Raw genomic sequence first — 26,286 nt, 5'->3', positions numbered from 1 at the left:
GTGTTACTTACCTGCTTGCACTGCAGTAGTGAAGCCCCAGCGATTCTACAGGCCCTAGGCCTTGTCATTCTGCAAGTCGACTTTCCTAAACCTCTTTTTTAGTATATGGTCTGGTACGCCCCTAGGGCCCCAGCCATATTTGTGCTTAACTTATTGTGAAACGTTGATATTTGAATGTGTTCCTGGCTTCTAATCTCATAAAGAGATTAGTAGAGTGTGTCTAGAAATAAATACATATATATTTGATATATATACCTGTGTGGTGTCCTTTCATTTGGTAATTCAAGAGATTATAAGGTAAAACAAGCTGCTTTATATTCTTCTGAGACTTAGCCTGAAGGCTGCTCTCCACAGCTACCACTAGGATAGCTTTCTTTAAAAGGTTGTCTTAAACCTATCTACCATAAGAGTCGAATTGGACTGGTGCAAGGTGGCCACTATAACTAGTGACCAGCATATGCCAAGCCAACTTCTCACAGCTGGGCACAGCGCGCTTTTGGACTGTTGGTTCATACTTTTGGGAGATCATGATGGTTGCTTCTGGGTTCCCGGTGGGGAGGGGGAAGAGAAGAAGACTTGCTACTGCACCAAGTTAGGGGACTGGTGTGGGTGGGTGGGTCTGCGTTTGCATCAGATCTCTTCATGGAATCTGCTGCTTTGGGGTTACAGTGCCTTCTACTCTATGCGCAAGGCGTCTCCATCCTACCTGGCCCACACACTGTCTGACCACGCCCCGGTGTGACTGCCTGCACCTCACACTTAGCCTACCTCACATGTTTTCATGGCACCTCCCTCCCAACTCACTCTACAACGCTGCGTTCAAGGGGTGTCATTGAATACTTCGAGCACACCACTGGCTCCGTTAAGTCACCCTCAACGCTTTGGGAGGCCTTCCAGGTCATAGTAGGGGGTATGCATGGCAAAACAAGCAGGGGTGTTGAAATCTATCAGAGGCACTCTCGAACGGCTAGAAAGGGACATCAAAACTCGGAATCTCCAGCACTCCCAGGACCCTGACCCGCCCACTTTGGCCTCCATCATGGCCAAGCTCACAGAGTTTGACGAGGAGGCTGACAGGGAGGTGGCATTTCTCAGCAGGGAGGCCCGTGCCCACCGTTACAGGGAGGGCGACCGACCTGGCAAGACACTGGCCAATCTTCTTAGGCAGCCGCTTGCCTCCCATTACATCACGGCACTCTGCGATGATACCGTTGGGCGAACCACCTCCTCCTCAGATATTAGGGAAAGGATTGCCTCTTTCTATTCGCACTTGTGTGTACAAGGGGGGGCTGCATCCAAGGAATCCTTTGAACAATACTTTGATTCTATAGAGCAGATATGGCTCAGCAAGTCACTGAGAATATCTGGATGAGCCATTCACACATGAAGACATCTCAAAGCTCATATCAGGTCTCCCGGGTGACAAGGCCCTGGGCTCGGATGGGCTTACCCCCGCATTTTATAAAGAGTACGCGCCCCTCCTCATCCCACACTTAGCTGAAATGCATAATGAGTGCCTGGAATTGGACAGGCTTCCCCTCCCCCCCTTCTCTCTGTGAAGTCATGATTACTCTCCTGTTAAAGCCTGATAAATCCCCAGAGAACTGAGATTCTTGCCGGCCGTTACCTTTAAACACTGACAATAACATTTATGCTAAACTCCTAGCCAACCATCCCCCCCCCCCTCCCCCCCACTCGGATGCCTTTAAATGTCCGCCCCAACCAATAGGGGCTCATCCCGGGTCACACCACCTCACAATCTGCACAATATTTTCTTGGTCCTACACCAAATCAATCCCTCACTGCCTGCTGTGGCTGCCCTCATTGACGCGACCAAGGATTCGACACACTTGAAAGGCCTTTCCTCTTCTACCTCTTACCGTGCCTGGGGTTTAGTTCTGGCTTCGTCCGGAAAAATCAAGCTTCTCTATACATTCCCTATGGCGAGCATTAAGGTCAATGGACAGGTGTCCGATCTTACAGCAATCACGAGGGGCACCAGACAGGGCTGTTGCAATGGAGCCCCTGGTGTCGCACCTATGGTAGCACCATACTCAGCGAGGCATTGGCTGTATGTCCCCGTGCTCTAGTCACATCCACGTATGCCGACGATGTCACGATTTACATTCGTGAGCCACAGGAGAACCTGGCTCTCATGACAAGGGAGGTTATCCGTTTCGGCTGCCTTTCCGGGGTACAGATTAACTGGGGCAAGTCTGTCCTGTTTCCACACAGATATCACACGCCCATTCCCACTGAATATTCTTATAGATGGGCCAATGGCCCCACTAAATACCTGTATATGTGAAAAAGTGGTTCTGCCACTCTTAAAAATCTAAAGAACTTTTTACAATTAGGTCTCTCCAAATGGATGAGAACAGTCACAAAATGAGAAAACAAGACCTTATGTCCAAACCAAAAAGCGCAAAACTCTTGTTTTATATTCAACTATATATTTTACAGTTTTTTTGAAAAATCAGTGTAAACTTATTGTAATACATATATTTACATACACAGAATAGTTCTTCTGAACTAACGTTTAGACTTGTATGTGCACAAACATTAAAATATTTACATGTCACACAACATTCCACAAAATACATGGACATATACTACAGAGAAAAATTATATTTAAACAGTGCAAAAGTTTGAAAGAAAAAAGAAATATCAGCCCAGTAGGTGATTGATCAAATTATTCGTTTGGTATCCTGGGTGATCATCAACACTGGACAATAAAGCGTTGACGTTTCGACCCCTGAACAAACACAATATTATAACCGTCTTAGTGGGATCTTCCTCGGGACTAACTGAAAAATCTGTGAGTAGCCATTGTGGGGCTTCCAGCCGGTCATCTAATTAAGGCACTGTAGTCTTAGTCACGTGCTGTTAGTGGTCTGGTCACTTCAAAGAATAATCAGGTAAGCAATTCCTCCGGCGTCAGGTGCACGGGGTTCGATGTGGATCTCTTTGTGAGAAGGTGACTCCAAGGGGCATCCCGCCTCCTCACCAGGCCCTTCTACTCACTTCAAAGGCTCTTGAATCTGTTCTCATCAATTTGGAGAGACATAATTGTAAAAAGTTCTTTAGATTTTTAAGATTGGCAGAACCACTTTTTCACATATACTAATAATCCCCAGGTTCTGCACTAGACTGGGCTACCCCATTGCTTTATATCATCCACTAAATACCTGGGCATTTGGCTTACCAGGGATCTGGACGGGTTGTGGAGATCCAATTTCAGGAGGGCAATGGAGTGATTGGAGATTAAGATTAAAGTGTGGCAAAAATGTCTTTCGCTGGCAGAGCGCATATGCCATCGTAAAAATGGTTGTGCTTCCCAAATTTCTATACTTTTTTATGACCATTCCTATTCCTATCTCATTGCAATTTTTATATTTATTTTTTTTAACTGAAATCAACATAATCTCCCTGGACTGGGCCGGGCGGCAGCCCCGTATTGTTTAAGATGCCCCAACATTGCCCTTGGCGAGGGGAGGAAAGGGTGCCCACGATCTCAAAGCTTGCTTTCTCAGTTTCTGGAGCCACCCAACACCGTTCTAGCCGCATGTCGCGGTGGACGCAGATCTGGCATCCCCTTGGCCACTGCAAGCAGCGCTATTCCTGCCATATAGATCCCCCCGTGGAATGCATGCTTGGGACTCGGACGGCCTACGCAAGTACACTGGCTCACAAACACTTTTCACGCCCTCAATGCAGCTCGCACACAACCCTGCATTCCCCCTGCAACAGACAATGGGCATGGCCCGCCGCACAGCTTGCCTCGGTATACGCATGTATACCGACATCTATCCAAGCAACACCTTTCTTACACTTCTAGAAAATGCTGTACCATTAGATTGTGAGGCTACCTGCAAAAAGGATAACGCAGCCTTTCCACACGCCCCCCCTACCCCCAGCCCAACACCGCGCTTGAACATTTGCTCTCCTCTACATCCCCACATAAAATGGTCACCAGGCTTTACGCGCGCTCACTGGCTGCATCCCGCATGGACACCAAGTGAGCTTGCAGTGCATGGAGCGGGGACCTGGCCGGCAGTCTCTGCTACACAATGGCAGTACAGCTGCAACTAAACAAAACGCCAACTATAGCCTTAGACTCATTCACTTCAAATACATGCACCAGCTGTATCACACCCCAGTCACCTTGCATAGGATAGGCCTGGCGGCTAATTGCATATGATGTTCCACTCCTGGCATGGTCTTCGCGCATCTGGCTTGGACCAGTCCTAAGGTTTCTGATTTATGGGTGGCGGTATGCTCCGTAGTCAGTGATACGCAGGAGCACAATCGATCACGACCTCCTATTGTGCCTCATGGGACATGTCAGACGTTTCAGATGGCAATCGTAAGCTTGTCGCGATGCTACTGGTACTTGCCAAACGGCAGGTCGCAATCCACTGGAGCTGGAGGCCAGCACCGCAGGTTAAACTCTGGCTATCCGATGCAGCTCACTGCCAGACACTACTTGGTGAATTCTGGGACCAGACGCCGTCAGATCTCCGGATATATGGGGTTCTTTCATATCTTATCTTCATAGATTAGCCAACCCTAACGAGCCCCTCGAGGGTCTAACTCTCCCCAACACCTATTCCACTGCAATGGAGCCCGACATGACTTATAATTTATTGGGTTAATCGCACTGATGTGTATTATGGAGTATCTAATGCCAGCTATTTCATGATTACAATATGTACTGCAGTAGATGCTAAGTGTTGTCATGACAAATGTTAAAGGTTTTTGAAACTTAAAAATACAAGAGTATATATTACTTATGGTTAAAATATTATATGCTTAAGATGTATAGGTCACTGCATAGATTTCCTGTAAATTGTTTGATTAGACGCTTCTGGGTCTGAGATAGATATATAGCATTAATTATCTTCAGCCCTGTGCTTTAAAAAGCCATTCTATCAACCTACACGTTGTACCTCAGGGCCTAACTTCTCCCTCCACCCCATCCTGAGGATCAACGACCCCCTACCCCACCCAGAACTGGTGAAAGTAGCATTAATTCCCATCAGCTCCATGCATTAAAAAGCCATTCCATCAACCGACCCAGGGTTCCTCTAGACCCTACATCTTCCACCACCCCATTCAGCACCTCAGGAAGATCTACGACCCTTGCCTCACCCTAGATCCGCTTCAAGAAGCATCAACAACCCTCCCCCGTTTCACACACCGCAGTGACTCCTGCATCTAGATTTAACAAGAACAAGCCCTCCCACTCCACATCCACACCCACCCTCAGTTCCCCCTGCCCTATCAAGAATCTACCAACACATCCCTTCCTCACCGTCCGAAAGTTACAACACGTTATCCAAGAAATGAAACACGTTCTTCATCTCGCTGAAAACTCCCCCTCTACACTTAAACACCTTGAAAAGTCCCTAGCATCAGTCGAGAAGGGGATAAAAACTATCCCCTTACCTCTAACTGATCGATTCTTGCACACATACAGACTCTCCAACAATATATCGGACCGTGAAATCCAAACTCTACTACAGCTATATGAAACTACGGCTGGCCCTACCATAAACGATGAATATGCTATACTCCCAATCCCCAGTGACCCAAGCAGAACTTCACATCCAAGACTTAGAGGAATAAACCTGAAAGACCTTCAATCATTAACCGCGCACACCGAGAATGGCGGTGCGTCCATTAAGGGCGCTGGGGCGTTGCCCCACAAGCCGCCCGCAGCTCCCTCAGCATCTCTGAACTTAAGTAAACTCTGTTTACTTAAGTTCAGAGACGCAGAGGGAGAACTGAACTGACAATGGTGTCAGTCAACATGTCGTCAGCATGACATGGGACCGCCCAACCCCTTCAGAGTCTGAAGGGGGTGGGCTGTCCGGCGTCATGTTGACTGACAGGCATTGTCAGACCAGGGGCAGGCAGCAACACCAATACGCATGACTGAGGAAGGTGGGTGAATTTTTCCACCGTGCCCAGTCATGCGCACTAGTGTCGGCTGTGGCTGGCGCATGCCCATTAGGAGAGTGAGGGTTGAGCAAAGGCTCAAACCTTGGTCTCCTAATGAGCAGGCAGGCAGAGAGTAACTGTGCCCTATGCCCTGGCGCTGTTAGCAGCGCCAGGATTGGCTGAGAGGAGTTGCCACTTGTCATTGCCAGCAGTGACACAGTCGACGGCTGTTCCTGTAGGCGCCAACGGGACCGGGACCCCGGAGCAGAAGCGGCACAGACCTGGTACGTTTTTTAAAATGTTATTTTAAACCCCCACCCCCGCACAACATACAGCCAGGAGGATGTCTGGAGGTAAGACCATCGCCCTTGCCTTGACTTGATGGCCCTTCCGCGCTCGATTCTGCACCCAGGCAGTCCACAACCAAGGCTTACACGCAGGAAACAGACCGGCTTTGGTATATTCATATACTCCAAATGTGTTAATCACACAAACTCTTGAGCAGGGAGACCAACACCATAGAGAACAACACTGGGAGACAATGGAACAGGGAACAGAGGCAAGGCAGATTACCTGGAGAGGTATGTTCATAACAAATCACACCTAAAGAGAAACCTACCTACTGCAACTGGCCTAGTCAACAAGTTAAAACCCTTCCTTCTGGGTTACATAAAACACCAAAAACAATAGCGTAACTTTAGAATTAACTTAAACATTGTTATCAGTTCTATCAACCCGTTGCCCCAGGCAGTTTGTGAAAATGTAGTTGTATCCAATACAGCGTGAGCTCTAAAAAGCCTAGGTGGAGGGTCAGATGGCTAGCACAACCAATGCGAGGCACCCCAAATTTGTGGGAGCAGTTACAAAGAACCATGAGAGACTAGACCGTGCATGGTAAAACCACAGTTAATGGTATTTAACTTCTGAGGATGCTTGCCTTACTGTGGGCAATGCCTCTGTAGGTTGTTGAATATTCCATAGTCTACCTTTGTCCATTGCCACATTAAAATGTATCGTTACAACAGAGTGTAAATTCCTAAGTGTTCATAGGTTTGTGTTGTTGGGTCATCTCTGATGATTTGGTTTGAGTTGGTAACAGGACATTGGTTAATAAAGCATTTGCACCTCACGGATGTCACCCTGAAGGGCAATTGGGTCCGAAACAAATTGGGGTATAACAATGAGGTTCACCTTTTAAACCCAAGAACAATTGTCTAGTCCATGAGTACCACAGATGGGACACTGAATGTAAATTGCACAATTGTGAAATTGCAAAATATAGAGTTTATTTACATACACTTTGGACGGATGAACTGAGATACTATAATAAGATTAAAATTAACTTATTCATTTTAAAGGATGTTTTTTCAAATGTTTTCAAATATTTTTCCAAATGTTTGATTGAATGTCAATTGAGCCCATGGATGTCGGGCATTGGGTCAATACGTTCTCCCTGGGACTGCTCCTAGCCTTAGGAACAGCTATATGAAGACAAAAATAATTCATCACCGATGATGCCATACCTAATGTCATGTACAGGACTTTAAGGGGGCCGGGTCTTAACTGTGCTGAGCACCGGCAGCTTTTCAAAGGGGGCCTCAAAACGGGTCTCTATCAAAATCTTGATAGCTCGCTGTTTTTAAATTGGTTTGCTTTTCCTTACATGTAGGCCCATAGCCAGTAAAATGCACGTTTCATATGCATACATTGACAAGCATTTACAATGCAATGGTCTCGGCATTGGTAAAGTTAGAGCTATTGGCATTGCTCATAACATTATTTTTGTTTAGGTTTTTGTTTTTAAAACATTTAAAGAAACGGCATTATTTACAATGTCAATAGCTTAATCACTCTCAAATGAGAGACCTTTTGCATTTGTACTCACACACAGAGCCACACACACACAGCCACCCACACACAGAGCAACCCACACACACAGAGCCACTCACATAAAGCAACCCACACACAAATAGAGCCACCCACAGAGCCACCTACACAGTTACCCACACACAGAGCCGCCACACACACACAGTGGCTTCCACAAACCTTCCAGCACCTGGGACGAGATTAGCAAAAAATCAGCATTTAAGTGTTTAAGGCTCGAGAAACGAAGGAGTTAAATGCCAACATCAGAAGGAAATAAAAAGAGAACTTCGCCACTAAAGATAAAGCGTGCAGGAGCTGCCGAGGGTGCTGCGTAGGATGGACAGTGGAAATGTACACCACCAGCAGGCACTGGCTGCACGCTTCGATGGGGACTGTAGGGGGGAGTGGCTGTTTACCTTCTCAAAACTCACGGCTTCCCAGAGGACTCCTCTAGGGGCGTCTTACTAGCAGTGCATCACTCCTTGTCTCTTCCCGCCCTCTCTCCCTTTCCATGGCGTGACACACGGAAACTGCAAGCCATCTTCCCTTTTCACCTCCTTACACAAGACACCCATCTCCTTAGCGCTCACACATCAACAAACCGCCCCTCCTCTAACCACAGCGCTTCACATATTGCTAACAACGCCTGGCCCCAAGCCACAGCATAGCCCGCCTCCTCTACTATTACACCCACACTGCGAGCTCCACCCCCTGCGAATACATCACAAGCCATTGCCCACCCACATCTCTAAATATTACTGGCACTGACAGCCCTTTTAATAGTTGTAAATTACTAATTTATATTCAGACCTTTGTGAGTGACGCCCATAAAAGACAATTAGGACATCAAGCGCAGAGGGACTGGAAATGGCATCAATCCAAATTCGGGTAGGGATGGGTTGTTTTTCGTTTTTTTGTCTATGGAATGTAATGCAAGCACAAAATAGGCTGTAAATAAAGGAATTGAAAGTTGTCCAGGGTTTGCAACATTTCTAAAACCCTTGTGTAAGGTCACTACAGGGCTTTTTCTCATCACGGACACAATTTTCCAACCCACTGCTCGCCACACGCCAGAACTCAGTTGCCACATGACAATTTGTTTCGAAAAAAAATCTGGTGAAAGGTCCCCCTGATGACATGAACCACCTGGCACCCTTAACCATGTGACCAATGGTTTATGAGAAAACCGAGCTGAATCTTTTTATGATGAACACAATCCGGGTAGGAGGTAATTTAGCCTAGATAACTGGTGGCTGCAAGCTAAGCGTAGTCAAAATAGTCACGAGGACGTCATTATCCGGAAGCACGCGTCGCTCCTCACTGCCGCCTCCAAGGTCTCTCTGGACTTCCATGTCCGTGGATGCAATCGGGGTCCACCTGTGATGCTAACAGCTGCACAACAAACAGAATGAAGGTATGCACACCTGATAGCACCCGAATACCCACCCCGACCCCCAGCAAGCTCTGAACATGACATCTGGCATGTATGTGCGAAGCTGGCTCCCTGGCACTCGCCTACACAAAGGGAGGCTTTCCGTCTGTACACATTGTGCGAAGCGGCGCCTCCCGCTGATGGGCCATTAACACAGATTCATGGCAGCAGCTGGGGGAACGGAGACACCAACGGACGTGCACAAGTGTGACGCGAAAACACTTTCTGATGGATACATCTGCCAGTGGATTCCTCACCTTGTGAATATCCCCTGCGCCAGCATTCCACGGAACTTTTCTTCCCCAGCATTCCACGTCGACGTGGGCGACGTCACAATACATCGGCTCCGCACGCGACTCCGTACGACGTCATCGGAGCCATAAGAAGCCCACGTCGGCGTGGTGACGTCAGTTCCCTTTTTTCCGCGCCGTCGACGCGCAACGGTTTTTTCCCAGTGCTCTCTAGATACTTTGTAATCTAGTGGTGTATTCTTGTTAAAATCGGAATGTCTTCGACGAGGAAGTCGGGCTTTAAGCCCTGTAGGGAGTGCGGAGGCCTGATGTCCATGACGGATCCGCATCAGAATTGTTTATGGTGTCTCTCTTCTGATCATGATGTGGATGAGTGCGGGTGCTGTAGGAGCATGAATCCTAAAGCACTGAAGGAGAGGAAGACCAAACTCTTCATGAAGAAGATCGGTGAGGAGAAGAGAGGGAGGAAAAAGGAGAAGTCCAGGCGGGAGTCTTCGACTTCGAGGTCGTCGAAGTCGAAGAAGCACCATAAGAAGAGGAAGCATTCTTCTCGGCGTCGGTCCTCGAAGTCTAAGAGGTCGAGGTCGGCTTCGCCTCGTCGACGTCAGAGCAAGATCTTGTCTCCTTCGCCTTCTCCGGATAAGTCTTCGAAGTCTCCCTCTCCGAAGCGGACTCCGGCTCGTTCCCCGACGCCGTCTCCGGCGCCGTCCAAGGCTTCGACTCCTGGTCGGGTGGAATCTGATGTGGAGCAGGAGCAGGAAGAGTCTGTCCCGGTGCCTGATGACTCCGTGGTTCCGGTGGAGGATTCGGAGGAGCCGACGCCGGTGGCTCCACAGGAGGATACAGGGGCAGTTCCTTATCCCCAGTTCCCGGCTCCAGGTACGGATCCTTCGGGATTTCTGAATGCCATGTATGGCATTTTTCAGAGAGCATCCTTCCCATCCGGAGCACCAGCAGGTCCCGTGGGTCCGATGGCGTTTTCTCTGGGAGTGCCGCAGCAATATGCTCAGGCTCCTTTTATGCCTTTTATGCCGATGGCGCCTTCTTGGCAGTTTCCGGCGCCGGTTGGGAATCCGGCTCGACCTCGGATGGATGGTCAATCTTCGGAGCCTTCTTTGACGCCGAGGCCGACTCCTTCGACGCCGCATCCGGCGCCGCCGACTCCACCTGTAGCGCCTCCGACGCCGATGCCTTTGGCTCCACCGACGCCGCGTACGACGTCGACGACGCCGGCTCCCCGGAATCGATCGAGGCGTGAAGCCCAAAGGGTTTTGGAGGAGGAAAGATTTCGTGCTGAGGTGGAAGAAGGTGAGGTCGACTCTTCTTCGGACGAGTTTGGAGGTATAGAGGTGGCAAGTGGTTTGGATACCACCCCGGAGTGGGAGCATGCTTCTGCAAGGTCTTCTCCACCACAGGAATTGGCGCCCTACCATGTTGTGATCAAGAAGGCCGCGGAGTTGTTAGATCTGCAGCTGCCCTCTGTGGAATACAAGTCCAATCTGCTCACAGAGGTGTTGCACTCCCCGACGTCGGCTTCTGAGCCTTTGCTACCTTTCAATGAGGCTCTCTTGGAACCAGTATTGGAGGTGTGGAAGAAGCCTCTGTCAGCTCCAGCAGTTTGCAGGCAGGTGGCAAGGAGATACAGGGTTGCGCCAGGAGACCCGGATTTTTTATCCACGCATCCTTCTCCGGAGAGCCTAGTGGTGCAGGCTTCATGTTCTAAACATGCTTCGGGTGCTTTCCCCCAATCTCCTGCTGATAGGGAGTCGAAGAAAGTTGATCAGGCGGCCAAAAAGTCTTTCTCCTCAGGAAGTATGGCATTGAAGTCATCAAATGCTACGTGCTTGCTGGGGCGTTATGTTCATGCCCTGATGGACTCTATAAAGACTCTGGCCCCTAAGTTACCTGAGGGGGATAAGTCGTCCTTCATGGAGGTTGTGGCGGACACTCAGGCAGCTGCCAGGCAGGTGATCCAGTCTGGGCTGGATACGGCGGACTCTGTGGCGAGAATTATGGGGTCGTCCATTGCCGCAAGGAGACAAGCTTGGCTCCGTTCCTCAGGGTTTTCTGCGGATGTCCAGGCCACGCTGGTGGATCTGCCCTTTGATGGACAAAAGTTGTTTGGGGAGAAGGCAGATTCTGCTCTTCAACGTTTTAAGGACAGTAGGTTAACGGCGAAGTCCTTGGGTCTGCAGGTTCCTGTGAGAGGTTCAACTTTCCGTAAGGTTAGGGGATTCGGAAGGTCATCCTTTCGCTCCTTCCGACAGCCACAACAACAGCAGCAACAACAGCAGCAGAATCCCCTCTATCGCTCCTATAGAGGGAAGCAAAGGGGTCGGAGAGGTTCTGGTCGTAACCCCTCTTCTTCCTCCTCCTCCTCTGCTCCAAATGAGGCTTCAGGGAAGCAGCCCTAGATCCCCCATCCCGGATCATGTAAGACCTGTGGGGGGTCGGGTGTCCTACTTTCTACGGGGTTGGAAATCTGTTACAACCGACCTTTGGGTTTTGAACCTCGTAGAGACTGGGTACGCCCTTCCCTTTCGGGAGTTTCCTCCCCCTTACCCTCCTTGCCAAGGTTATTGCTCGGAGGACCACCTGCTTCTCCTGCAGAAAGAAGTTCTGGCCTTGTTTCAGAAGGGCGCAATAGAGGTGGTTCCGGAGCAGGAAAGGGGTCAGGGATGCTACTCCCGGTATTTCCTGATCCCCAAGAAGGACGGCAGATTGCGTCCGATTCTGGACCTCAGAATCTTGAATTTTTACCTGAAACAGGAGAAGTTCAAGATGCTGACCCTTGCGCAGGTTCTTCAAGCGTTGCAGCAAGGAGACTGGATGGTGTCGCTCGACTTGCAGGACGCGTACTTCCATGTCCCAATCCTGAAGTCGCACAGGAAGTATCTCCGTTTTACGGTTGGGTCGCAACATTATCAGTTTGCGGTCCTCCCGTTTGGTCTTACTACTGCACCTCGAGTCTTCACAAAGGTGATGGCAGTGGTGGCTGCTCATCTCAGGAGGTCGGGGATTCCGGTTTTCCCCTACCTGGACGACTGGCTTCTGAAGGCAGAGTCCCCGGAGATGGTGCAGCGTCATCTGCAGGTGACAACTCAGCTGTTATTCGACTTGGGTTTTTCGATCAATGTGCCCAAGTCTCACCTGGTGCCCTCTCAACGCAACCTGTTTATAGGGGCAGTACTGGACACTACTGTGTGTCGGGCATTCCCTCCTCCTCAAAGGATTCTCGACATTCAGGAGATGGTCCCTTTATTCCACAGTGGAGCGGTTGTTCCAGTTCTGAAGGTCCTTCGCCTGCTCGGTCTGTTCGCTTCCTGCATTCTGTTGGTCAACCATGCACGCTGGCACATGAGGGCGCTCCAGTGGTGCCTCCGCAAGCAGTGGTATCAGCACAACGGGGATCTCGGGGAGTCGATCAAGATCTCCGGAGAAGCTGCAGCGGATCTGTCTTGGTGGAGCGTGGAGGGCAATCTGTCCCAAGGAAAGCCTTTCCATCTACCTCCGTCGGTGGCCACAGTGATAACGGATGCCTCCACCCTAGGGTGGGGAGCTCATCTGGGGGATCTGGAGATCAAGGGTCTTTGGTCTCCAGAGGAAAGGTTGTTTCATATCAACCTTCTGGAGTTGCGGGCGATTCGTTTGGCACTCAAGGCCTTTCTCCCTTCCCTTCGCGGTCGGTCAGTTCAAGTTCTGACGGACAACACGACCGCGATGTGGTATATAAACAAACAGGGAGGAGTAGGGTCTCTTTGTCTCTGCAGAGAGGCCCTGCGGCTGTGGTCCTGGGCTCAGGACCATCAGATTTGTCTGATGGCAAGTCATCTGGCCGGGGTGCTGAATGTGCGTGCGGACAGTCTCAGTCGGCAGTTCTCCGCCGACCACGAGTGGAGGCTCCATCCGGAGGTGGTTCGTCACGTCTTTCGGACGTGGGGGACTCCTCGGGTGGACCTGTTTGCCACCCGAGAGAACGCGCACTGCCCGTCATTCTGCAGTCTCCAGTTTCCGATGCAGGGGGCGTTGGGGGACGCGTTTCAGTTGAGTTGGGGTTCACGACTCCTTTACGCGTTTCCTCCCATACCCTTGATTCCTCGGGTTCTGAGGAAAATTCGCCAAGACCGGGCCCAAGTCATTTTGGTCGCCCCGGACTGGCCAAGAAGGGTGTGGTACACAGATCTTCTCCACCTCTCCTCGTGCCCTCCGCTCCGTCTCCCTCTGAGGGCAGACCTCCTCTCGCAGTCGGAGGGGCAGGTTCTTCACCCCCACCTCCAGAGCTTACACCTTCATGCCTGGAGATTGAACGGGGCAACCTGAGTTCCTTCTCTCTCCCACCTGATGTGGTGGACGTTATTTTATCGGCCAGGCGACACTCCACCAAGTCCATATACTCCTACAGGTGGTCTAAGTTTGTAAAGTGGTGTGGAGAGAGATCCATTGACCCTTTAAAGGCTCATCTTTCTGATGTGCTTCAGTTTGCTCTTTCCTTGGCTCAGCAGGGCTGTGCTGTGGCCACGGTCAAGGGCTACCTTTCGGCCTTATCGGCATTTCTGTGCCTTCCAGATCAACCTTCGTTATTTAAATCTCCGGTTGTTCTGAGGTTCATCAAGGGCCTTACAAACATGTTTCCTCCTACTCCATTTGTAATGCCTCAGTGGGACCTTAATCTTGTCTTAACCTTTTTAATGGGGTCCCCATTTGAGCCTCTTCATAATTGTCCTTTGAGGCTGTTGTCCTTTAAGGTGGTTTTTCTTGTAGCCATAACCTCGGCAAGGAGGGTAAGTGAGCTTCAAGCTCTTAGTTCCAAACCTCCTTTTCTTACCTTACATGCTGAAAGGATGGTTCTCAGGACCAGGGCTGCTTTCCTGCCAAAAGTTGTTACTCCTTTCCATTTGGGGCAGTCTATTACCCTCCCTGTTTTTTATCCACCCCCTCATCCTTCTAAAGAGGAGGAAAGACTCCATCGCCTTGACCCGAAGAGGGCTATGAGTTTTTATTTGGACAGGACCAAGGACTTTCGTGTTGATGACCAGCTTTTTATTGGCTACGTTGGTCGTTCTAAAGGTAAAGCGGTGCACAAGCGCACGCTGTCAAGATGGATAATACTGACCATCAAGATCTGCTACGCCTTGGCTGGTAAGACTCCTCCTGAGGGTATTCGTGCTCACTCTACTAGAGCTAAGTCTTCAACATCTGCTCTGGCCCGGGGTGTTCCCGTGGCAGATATTTGTAAGGCCGCGACTTGGGCCTCCCTCCATACTTTCGCAAAGCATTATTGCTTGGACTCTGAGATGAGGAGGGAGGGCCACTTCGCGCGCTCCGTCTTGCAGGACTTTCTGGTATAGAAAGGTGGACACCCTCCTCCGGGAGTGGGGACTGCTGTGGGAATCTATTCACAAGGTGAGGAATCCACTGGCAGATGTATCCATCAGAAGAACAAGTTACTTACCTTCGGTAACGATTTTTCTGGTGGATACAGTATCTGCCTGTGGATTCCTCACCAACCCACCCGCCTCCCCGTTGTCCACCTTTTTGTATACCATGAAATTAGTCTTGTTTGAAATGCTTATATTTTCTCTTGTACATTTGTAGGTAATGCTTGTTTGATTAGCATTCCCTTGTTTTGTATGCTATGTATATGTATTGGTTTTCTATATACTGTGTATACTTGGGTTTGTCGTTGGTTCACCTGTTCGCCTCGAAGGCACGGAAAAAATGGGTGGAACTGACGTCACCACGCCGACGTGGGCTTCTTATGGCTCCGATGACGTCGTACGGAGTCGCGTGCGGAGCCGATGTATTGTGACGTCGCCCACGTCGACGTGGAATGCTGGGGAAGAAAAGTTCCGTGGAATGCTGGCGCAGGGGATATTCACAAGGTGAGGAATCCACAGGCAGATACTGTATCCACCAGAAAAATCGTTACCGAAGGTAAGTAACTTGTTCTTCACATTCAAACTTTTTAGGACAGGGGGAGGAGACCAGAGCAGCAGCCGGACACTGGAGCACCGAGCCAGCTGAGAGGACGCCATGAACACCACCGCCTTTCTCCGAGGCCAAGCAGAAATGCCTCGGAGAAACGCAGTGGCATTTTCGGATTCGGGGGCGTGTTTTGCTATTCTCTCCTCTTGCCATTGGCTGGAGGAGATAATTAGAAAAGTAACGAAAAAACACGCCCCCGAATCCAAAAAGGACGGGGCCTGTTCGGAGTGACAGACCTCTTCTCCAATGGCTGGCCAGCATTCAAGAGGCCAGCCAATGGAGAACAGGGGAGAAGAGGGGCGGGTTCAAGCCCCTCTTCTCCAAGTCATTAAATCTCGCGAGCGAGACTGCGCAAGCGCAGCCTTCGCTAGCCGAGACCTAAAAACAACTTCACACTAGGGGGAAAGAAAAGTTTAGACTAGAGGAGCAGCCTCTGTCAGCGATTATCCATCACAACTTTACATAAGCCAGATGACATTACCAGAACTTTTGCCATTTAGCGCAGGTTACAGATTTCAAGTTCAAAAGTTGAAGTTATATGTGCTATATATTTTATTTATCCTGCTCCATGCAGTTATGGTCCGGCTTTCATAGACACTTTCCATCATTGCACACCATCCATTGTTTTTTAGGTTTCGCCTGACCCAGCACATGCGCTGATCTGGTGAGACTTTTTAAGAGGGCTCCAAAAAGTGCTACCAGGCCAGCCTAGACCTACAGTGCATGTGCGCGGGTGCGCGCGCCACGCTTGAACACGATTACTTTCACTGCAATCGCTTTCGTGGCCGCTTGGCATAGCCAATAGGTCTCGCTTTAGGGACCTTCTAAGTATTTAGTTATGCAACTGTTGCATGGCTAAACACTTATAAGGTCCCAAAGGCGAGACCTATTGGCTATGCAAATGCTTGTTTAGTTTACAGACTACCTAGTTCATAGGACAGGTAAGTGCAGAAGAATGTTTCCTACAAAACTTGCAGTGAGTGCAATTTGCAGTTAGTCAACTTTTCAGCTTCATGACAATTGGCAGTGTTTACCCATGGAGACGGTGGGCATGTCTGACTTATGTAAGAAGGACCTGTCAAAAATGGCATGCGTGTCAGGTTGTTTGCCATTACACTTGTCACTGAAGGCTTCTGTAGATTTGATAAATCACCACACCATGTAAACAGTAGAAAGCATATTAAAGGCTATAGTTTACCTTCAGGCCTATACGGAAGGTAATGCCAGGTAGTAGCAACATATGTAAGAGAAGCTGTTTTACGATTTGGGAAGTGATTTATGAGTATGGACTTTTTAATTTTGTCCCTGCCAAGTTAAACCATTTTATTAGTAACTTTCCAGCCATCGCTGTGTTGTTTCCTGGCCTGGTTTCAGCATGGTAAAAGGTCATACGATTTCAACTCTTAGTGACAATCATGTTAAAGGTCATATGCTGTTAATTGGGAGCGTGCAAGTAATTATATAAATGTGCCGCGATTTTTGACTGAATGGTTTGAAGCGAAATAGCCACTCACTTCAACACACCACTTTGGTTGTTAAATTGGTTTTGAAGAGGTGGGATAATGCACTAACGCCGTATGAATCGATGGTGGGGTGTTACGAAAGAAAGGCCAGTTGTGTATCAAACGCAGACTTTTGAATCCACAACTGGCGTTAGCGTTTCTCCACCTTCAGGTTAGTTTTCCGTGTTGGTGAGTCGGGGCTTATGGTTTTATTAATCTGCATTTTGCAGCGTCTTTCTGCTCTTTGGAGGTCCGTCTTGGCTGGTGTCGTGCGCTGACTGGAGATTTGGCCAGTGAGTCACACAGACACGCTGAGGAGATTGTTATTTGCAGCATGACTTTTCAGAATGCTTGGGTACAGCGTAGTGTCAGCAAAATACTCCTTCGGCGATTGACATGGAGTGTGAAAGGAACGCCAACGCTGCATGCTTAGTAAACCCCCCAGATTACGTGATCCGATTGCACACTAACACTCTGGCAGACTTTTCACAAAAAGATTCAAACGATCTACCAGGCTTTTTCACCTCCTCAAGCCACAAGCACTGTAACTGTTCCAGCGGAACCTACGGTAAAACCCCATACTTCTTTAGAACAGTTCCCCCCCCCTCTTGACCTACCTCTGTTGGGGCCCATTATGGCCCACATAAAATCAGGCTCTCCTACTGACCCTGCTCCTCCCCAGGCACTTACTCTGGTATCTGATACTATCGGCCCTATAATCTTGGACCTGGTTAATTCCTCCATTCCACTGATTCAGTTCCATCAGCATGGAAAAGTGCAATGGTAAAAGCCCTGCTGAAAAAACCTGACCAGGACAATTTGGCCAACTATCGCCCCATCTGGAAAGGCATGTAAATAGCACTCTGGTAGCCTTCCTAGAAACCAACAATTTGCTTCATACCTCTCAGACTGGGTTTCGTCCCCAAATGGGTATTGAGACGGCGCTTCTTGCAGTGACTGAGGAGTCGAGAAGGATCTTAGACCTAGGGGCGGACTGCGGCCATTATCCTTCTTACCTCAGCGCTGCATTTGATACTGTCAATCATGCCACTCTGTGCGCCAGACTTATGAACTTGGGAGGGTCTGGTATGGCAGTACAGTGGCTGCGATCTTTTCTTACTGGCCGCTCTTTTAGGGTCTTTGAGGGAGATGTTTCCAATCAGTACCCCCTCCACTGCAGGTTCCCTCAGGTCTCCGCTCTGAGCCCCACTCTATTCAATGTATATTTGAAACCTTTGGCAGAAATTGTTCATCCATTTGGCATAAAAATTGTTTCCTATGCAGAGGATACCCAGCTCGTGGTAGCTCTGAACCACCCGGAAGGATCTTCTAACACCCTAGCCTGCTGTCTAAAAGAGGTTGCCAAGTGGATGGAACAGTCATGCCATAAGCTTAATGGGGACAAGGTGGAGCTCATGCTGTTGGGTAATTCTCCGGTCTTCAACTCGACCACCTTATGGCCAGTCTGCCTAGGCCCAGCTCCAATTCCTAAACATCAAATTAAGAGCCTAGGCATCTGGATAGATCATTCGCTCTCATTCAGGCAACTAAACTCTCGGCTATCTGCTTTGGTCTTCTGAGGATGCTTCATAAGGTCTTTCCCCTTCTGCCCTTTCACGCCAGAAGGATCATGGTCCAGGCACTGATCCTGTCCCCGCCTGTATTATGGTAACGCTCTATACCTGGGAGCACCTCAATACACCATCAATAAGCTCCAGGTAATACAGAACTGTGCGGCCCGCAGACTTCTCCAGATGCCTCGTTGGAAGTCTGCAAAACAAGCATTAAAAAGCCTGCATTGGCTGCCGATTAGGCAAAAGATCCAGTTCAAGGCTATGTATCTGTCCCATAAGGCCTTCTGGAAGAAGGGTCCTGCCATTCTTCAGTCACTTATCACCCCCTATCATCCGAAGAAAGATCTTCAGTCATCCAGATCCTTTCTTGCCTCTCAACCTAGAATAAGGTGGTCCAGGTGTGGTGGCCGCTCCTTTTCATATAATGGTGCCATGGGCTGGAATGCCCTCCCACTACGTAAGGAACCCAATCTTTTATCCTTTCGCAGGTTATTGAAAACCAGACTGTCTTAAGTTTCTCTCTTGCCTTTGCTCTCTGTTTATCTGTCTGCAGCGCTGGGAGGCCTACGGGTAGCCAACGCGCTTTATAAATCTCATTTCAATTCAAACACTTTCATTTTAAGGTTCGGTGTAATTTGGGATAGATGTTATTCATTCACAAATGCAATCAACACCATCTCAGTTCCCCATTGATGCAAAGTGTGATCCTGATACAATCGCATAATGTTTCATATTTACCAGTGTTTATGGAGTGATTGGGTATAACCCTGTAGCAGAGAATGGGAAGGAAATAGGCAGACTTAAGGGGTTGTACCTGTATTGACTGTTTAACAGTGCACCATTTTATAAAACGTGCAATATGTTGATGGAAAAGTAATGGTTGTATTTATTTAAACATATTTTAATGCCTCATACCCCCAACTACTTCCTGGCTTTTAGAATGCAGCGTGGTGTTTCACAGGTACAAGCTTGAACATTTGAAATGGAAAGGGGCAGAAGCTGAGTGTCTGACTATTTGTCTGCATTATAATTCCTATTATAAGATCAGTTTGGTTGTCTCTGCTTTTCAGTTAAGACGGAGATGTGTCTGCTTGTTGTGTATTTGTCTGTCTACTTGGCAAACCCTAGTAGAGAAGTGTGCGTACACCTGTGACTGAGAATAGGTCGCTGTGGAGGTGGGTGAAGGTACAAGAGCAAAGCTGTGTGAGGGGAGGTGCAGTGACCGATCTGTTTATTAGGCACAGCCCGAATTGCTGCTTCATCAAATGTTCTTAAAAATGCACCGTTTGTTCACTCTTCTCCAAATTTTCCGGGGGGGGGGGGTGGACGACCCCCCCCCCCCCCCCATAGGTTGTTCAAGCTCGCTCGCCGCAGTGGAGAACGACAATATTGTTACGCCTCAATTCTTTCAAATGTCACCAGCCGCCACTGCCTGAGCCCACAGTAAAGAAATCCTCAAACGCGCTCTCCTGCCTTCCACTGAATTGCCACTCAGCCCCTAAACACGCCTGACATCGCCGACCTGGTCCTCAACAGGAAAGTGGATATAATCATCCTCACAGAAACATGGCTCAATGAATCATCCTCCCCTTGCCTGACCTAGCCCAGCCCAGCCCCCCCCCCCCCCCCCCTCTCTCTCCCGACTACAACATCATTAGACAGAACGCACAAGACAGGCGGAGGTATAGCCTGCATACATCGTTCCGACATCTCCATCTTGACATTTCACTCGGAACCCTTAGTCTCCTGTGAATACCTGGGGATTGCCGTTAAACCATCAAGTATCCTCTCTCACAAACTGCATATACTCTACCATCCTCCAGGTTTGAATGCTGATTTCACAGAACAGCTTATGGAAATTATTACCTCAAACACTTCACCTCACTCCAAAGACATACCTGGGTGATTTCAATCTCCATTGGGATAACCCCCTGGACAAGCAGGTTAACTCCCTCAAAACCTTCCTAGCAGACCTTTCCATGACCCCAAGTTCTCAATGCCTACTCACTCAAAAGGTGCCACTCGACTGAAACATTTCTAAATACAATTTAATCTCTCTCGGTCAGTCCCTGTGAATGGTCAGGTTATCACCTTCCACATTCCATCAACGTACAAGAAAACCCTGACAAAGAAAGCAAAAACATTGGATAAGAGACAAAAAAACATCGATTGGAACAACCTGGCCTCCCACTGTGAGAAGGCTCACTCCCCCCCAATAATGTGTCAGACGTCAACGACTTGACTGCTCACTATAACACCTCAATGACCGAAATCTTCGATCAAGCAGCTCCACTAAAACTCAAAACTTCCAGATAAAGACAAAAGCCCATGGTTTAGCGAAGCCTTAAAAGAAGAGACGCAAACTTCGATCAACAGAACAGAAATGGAGGCAACAGCCTTCCTCCAATCATCTTAAACTTCTCCAAAAGAAGACATTCCTACGATAAAAGTATCCTACAATCAAAGACATTCAGATCAGAACTAGACCAGGCCAAAAATAGACCAAAGAAACTCTTCGAAATTCTGAAACCACAATTTAACAAATTAGCCAAATGATCACTCCCAACATCGAAATCAGTTGAGTAATGTAGAATTTATCATTTCACAGCCAAAATGAACTCCCTTCAACTCGAACTTAGTGAGGCAGCATCTAACTCAGCCACTCCAAAGAGCAGTAAAGCCGAAATTCCTGCACTGCAAGAACTACCGCAACCCAAAAACAACTCACTGGGACACGTTTAGACTCTACGATCTCAGTGACATCACCAATATCCTAGCAATGACCAAACTTAGCCACTTTTAACAACCCTGTCCCCTCTAATTGTTTACCCCACCTCTTACATATCATCTCACCCCTCTGGACCAAAATCATCAATGCCTTTCACGTGGTCACATCCCAGACTGCCTAAAAACAGGCCAAGTCACCCCTATCCTGAAAAAACCAACAGCAGATAACTCCTACCCCCAACAACTTCCGACCAATAACCAACATTGCCATGCTAGCCAAGGTCTTGGGAAAATGTGTTCAGCAACAACTAAACCAACACATCTCGCACTTAAATCTACTGAACATTCACCAATCGGGTTTCAGACCTGACATAGCACAGAAACAGCCATCCTACACATAGTAGATGCCCTTCAAGCTCATGACTGCAACAAAACCTGCCCGTTAGTCCTACTTGACCTCTCAGCCTTCAATACGGTTAATCACAACAAATTACCAAGACTAGAAAACAGGATGGGTTTAGCGGGTAAAGTCCTTCAGTGGTTCAAATCCTTCCTGGAAAACAGAACACAATCTTACATAATTAACAATCTCTCCGTTTCCTTCCCTAACCTTCTGGGAGTTCCTCAGGGTTCAACACTATCTCCCATGTTATTCAACCTATACGTTGAAACACTCACCGAGCTACTACAGCAGAACATCTCCTTCCACATGTACACGGATGACACCCAACTGTACATAAAGATCTCTATCAAAGAGAAAGACAATGAACCTAGCTCTCGAAAAGACAGTCCAATGGCTATCGACCAACTTCCTCAAGCTTAACTCTCAAATAACAGTTTATCCTAATCTCTCTTGGGTCTGGTTCGCACTCTATAAAACTGTAAAAATAAATAACCTGTCTGAAGTGCTTCTGTATTGCAATTTTGAGGAATAGAAAGCTTGAATAAAGTTTATAATACACAAATAAGCTTTATGTACATCAACACTTGAAAGTCCAAAGTTTCTATCTATCCACATATGCAACTTCATTTATGCACATATTGGACATTCTACAACTTTCTCAGTAGGTCATACTCCTTTTACATGTATACCCACTATGTAGTTACACATCTACTACTCCCATCCCATTGTAAAAAAACTAAAATCCTTCAACTCCAATGCACTACTCTGCTACATCCTATAACTCAATACATACTCTACCTCCACTCATGCCGAACCTCATTCTACTACTGTGATCTCCAAATAACCTATTTTAGACTCTTCTCCTTGGCTCACCCAAAACCTCATTTTACTACTATGATCTCCCAACCACCACTTTACTGTTCCCTCATGTATCCCTCCTTTGAATCATGGTAAACCTCATTTTACTACTATAGTCTCACCAGTCCCTTTCTATACTCTTGCCTCTATCCCGCCAATATCCTATTCAATCAAACTGAGAATCACACGCCCACCGTTCAAATAACCTTTATTTCCCTACACTAAACGTGCTACTCGTCGAATATCACTTCAACACCTCCTCCGAACTAGTAAGTGCTATATACATAGAACTACAATCTCTTCAAAATGTTGCCTTTTTGGAAGGTCATTTATTAAGGATATTCCTTACTAGACTAGCAGGACTAAGCCCTTGCTTTTTTAAATGCCATGCCTGCTGTGCTGCACACTTTCCACTTGGGAGAAAGCAGATACATGACATTTTCTGAATTAGGTGGCAATTAGTCTCGCGTACGCGGATAGGTCAGAATGATGGTTTGTATTTCTTTTGCAGTCATTGAGAGACTGCTATCAGTTCTAGATTGAGAATCTTTCTAGGACACCTGGACCAAAGGAACAAAGGAAGCAACTGTCTTGGGGACGCCCTCGGACAAAAGGTCCCATATGACCAAGACAGCTGTTTGGAAAAAACAAACCATTCTTCTGGAAGCAGCTCAAACAAAACATTGTGAGAAGTTGTAAAGTCACCCACTGGGAAGATTCGCTCAAGACAAACAGAAGTCAGTGTATAGTACGAATAGGACCTGCCACCAGATGTCCAAGGTGGCCAGGATCTTAATAGTGACCGATTGTCTATTTTCTTTTGGGGGGGGGGGGGGGGGGGGAGGGGGTCTGCTAGATGGCATGGTGGATATGTACTGCTGCAATGGTGATGCAAGAATCCAAGGAGGAGCAGGTCGGCAACCCCACCATGGCAGACGTCACCATATATCAACCATGGATGATATTGGTGAATCTGGAGAGACTGTAGTACATGGAGGTGGTGATTAAAGAGGGGGCCAAAGGAGTTTGGAATGGGTCCTCTAAATGAAACGTTACCATGGGGCTCAGGATTCAGCGCCTTCTTCCACCCCTATGCCAGAATCTATTGCTCTGCATCTAGGTAAATGTTTTACATACATCAGACCTGCGATCCAGTCCCTGATTAATACATAAAGCAGTAATGTGTCAGTATGAAAAAACTGATGACTAGACGACATTAGACCCCCATCCAGGGGATCAATGCGTTACCCAGACATACCTTACCATGAAATGTAGGTTGGATCGTGTCCTGTTCTTGCTTAAATTTGGCATTTTAATATGGTTTTAACGTATAGAAACCCCCATCTGCAAAGCACCATAGATTACTTTTTTGGGGTTTATGCTAGGATTAAAGAATATATTTTAACTATTCTGAAAAGTACCTTTTTTGTGCAGCTCATTAATAGGAAGATTACTGATCACTGCGATGTAAAGACAAAACTTCCTTGAGAATCAGAATGGCAAAAAATTAAACTACTTATTTTTTTTGTAAATGGACAGACAAGTCTAAAACGAACCCTTTATGGAAGACAAACTTGAATAATAAGACACTCCCTTAGTAATGCATATTAAGCGTAAATGGGAACAGTGGTTTGCACTCTGCCGCATGTATGGGAGCAGCTCTACCAACTACCTGCAGTGTAGCTTTCGGTAGGAAAAATCATGCAGTGAGCCCATCGATGCACATATGTCACGAAGCATGATTTAGGCATCACAATAGCTTTCGTTGAAGACTTGGCTCTAGCAGGGTAATATTTTCAAGGCATAATCCCAAAGTTGACTGACCACTGCACTCCCCTGTTTGTTTTGATCCGACATGGTAGCACTGTTATTTGGAGCAGGGTCGTTTTCCCCTGGGAAGAGGAAGGAAGGAATTTAAGCCTTGAAAACTGACTGGAGCTACTGGTGGTCAATGGCAAGGCACATCACAAGTTCTGGAATCAGGTTAAGGGGCTGGGACTCGGCAATGCCTGACGATATTAGAGTCTAGGGCATCAAGTTGCAGGAAGTCAGATTCTCAAAGACCGCATCCTTCAAGTGGCAGGATTTCAGACTGCACCACCGAACAGCAAACACTTTGTAGAAAATAGTCCATTAAGAGGTCATTTCTACCAACAGATCACTTTTGAACAAAGTGGCATGGCCTATGTTCAAATCTGTATCTGCCAAGTAGGGGCGACGACCAAAAGTCTAAAGGGGGGGCTTTTTCCGCAAAAGCATGTGCCTTTAAGTCTTCTGTCCAAATGGAAGACGGCGTATACTGGACCAAGTTAGTTAATCTATATAAATGCAATTTAAGTTTACAAAAAGGTACAGATAGGCAGGGTCAACTTTGTTGACCATCTAACCTAGATGTATTTTTGAAGTCCTCAAGCTGAGAAGTTGCCGTTCATAAAAGGGTTAAACTAGCAAGGCTGTCACAGACCACAGGAGGTAGCCAGAAGCCAGGCAACAGATGCTCCACATTAATTGCGTTAGATCAGTGGGTAAACTATGCATGAAAAGGACTGCCTCAGTTGAACTACTACCCATTCGATGTCACTTCCGACTTAAGGATGAAACTCAGAGGCATAGGACCAACAATGAAACAGGACCATGGCCCTATGAGCATGATTCACATAAAATCTGCCATGACGTCAAAGCAATCTCATGTCAAAATAGGAGTCCAGGAATCCATATCTAGAGGACAAACGGAGACCAAAATAGTTTGGAGCTGGTGGTAGGTATAATTTGTGGTTTTCTGACTGATATCCAAGACATGCCACTTGATGTCAGAATAAACACCTGATAAGGCAGAGTAGCTCAATGACTTAAGAGAGAGTGGGTGCGTTACTGACAAAACATGGTCCAGTATGGATTAGCTTTTAAAAGAAATCAACCTCCTCTGTTGACATTGGCAGCACACAAGTTAACCAAGTCACGGAACCAAAGCCTTAGGCATGCGTATTTACCAGAGGTAGGTTAAGACCACCCTTAAATGCCACCACCAATTAAAGTACAATTTAGCTGTAACAAGTCTATACAAGAATGTGTCCAAGTAGATTGGTGTAATTTTGAAACATTTCTGTAACCTTATCCCATCTACAAAGACCCAAGTCAAAGCACCCACCAACTGTACTTTTCCAGTCTCATAGCAGATGGTCTAGGAATTAGCCAATGTGTCAATTCAGGCAATTTCGGCCGCTACAAAAACCAATAGACGAACACGATGGTTAAACTCGCCTGCTTCTATGGGCACTCAGAGATGGTCTTGCATTCCCTCACTTTGATCAGATTAGGATGCAACCTGTGGGTTACCATTGATCTATAACAGGGGTACTCACAAACTGTCGGGGGCCAAAATTACAGTGGTTGGTGCCTGAGGGCCGCACTGATGGGGTGGAGTCTGTGGGGGTGGGATCAGTGGGGGGCGGAGCTAGAGTAAAAAAAACCTTTCAAAACATAGGCGGTATGGCTTAAAAAGACCACATTCGTAAACACACAGACGCTGTATACATTTCATTTGCCAATTCCCATTCAGTACCTCCAGGCAAGGTGCACTTTCCCACACAGGGAAAACAAGGTTGTTCAAAGAGAAGAGAAAACACAAGTATCACTTCACTGGCAAACACTGCGTGGCGCTAATGTGTTTAGGTGAAAATAAATAAATCTGGCCACCTTGCAACCACTGACTTGCTTTAGTTATTTTTTTTTTTGACATTTGAAA

Source organism: Triturus cristatus, chromosome 3_2, assembly GCF_964204655.1.
Source record: "Triturus cristatus chromosome 3_2, aTriCri1.1, whole genome shotgun sequence".
Taxonomy (NCBI): Eukaryota; Metazoa; Chordata; class Amphibia; order Caudata; family Salamandridae; genus Triturus; species Triturus cristatus.
Note: the sequence above shows the minus strand (reverse complement) of the source record.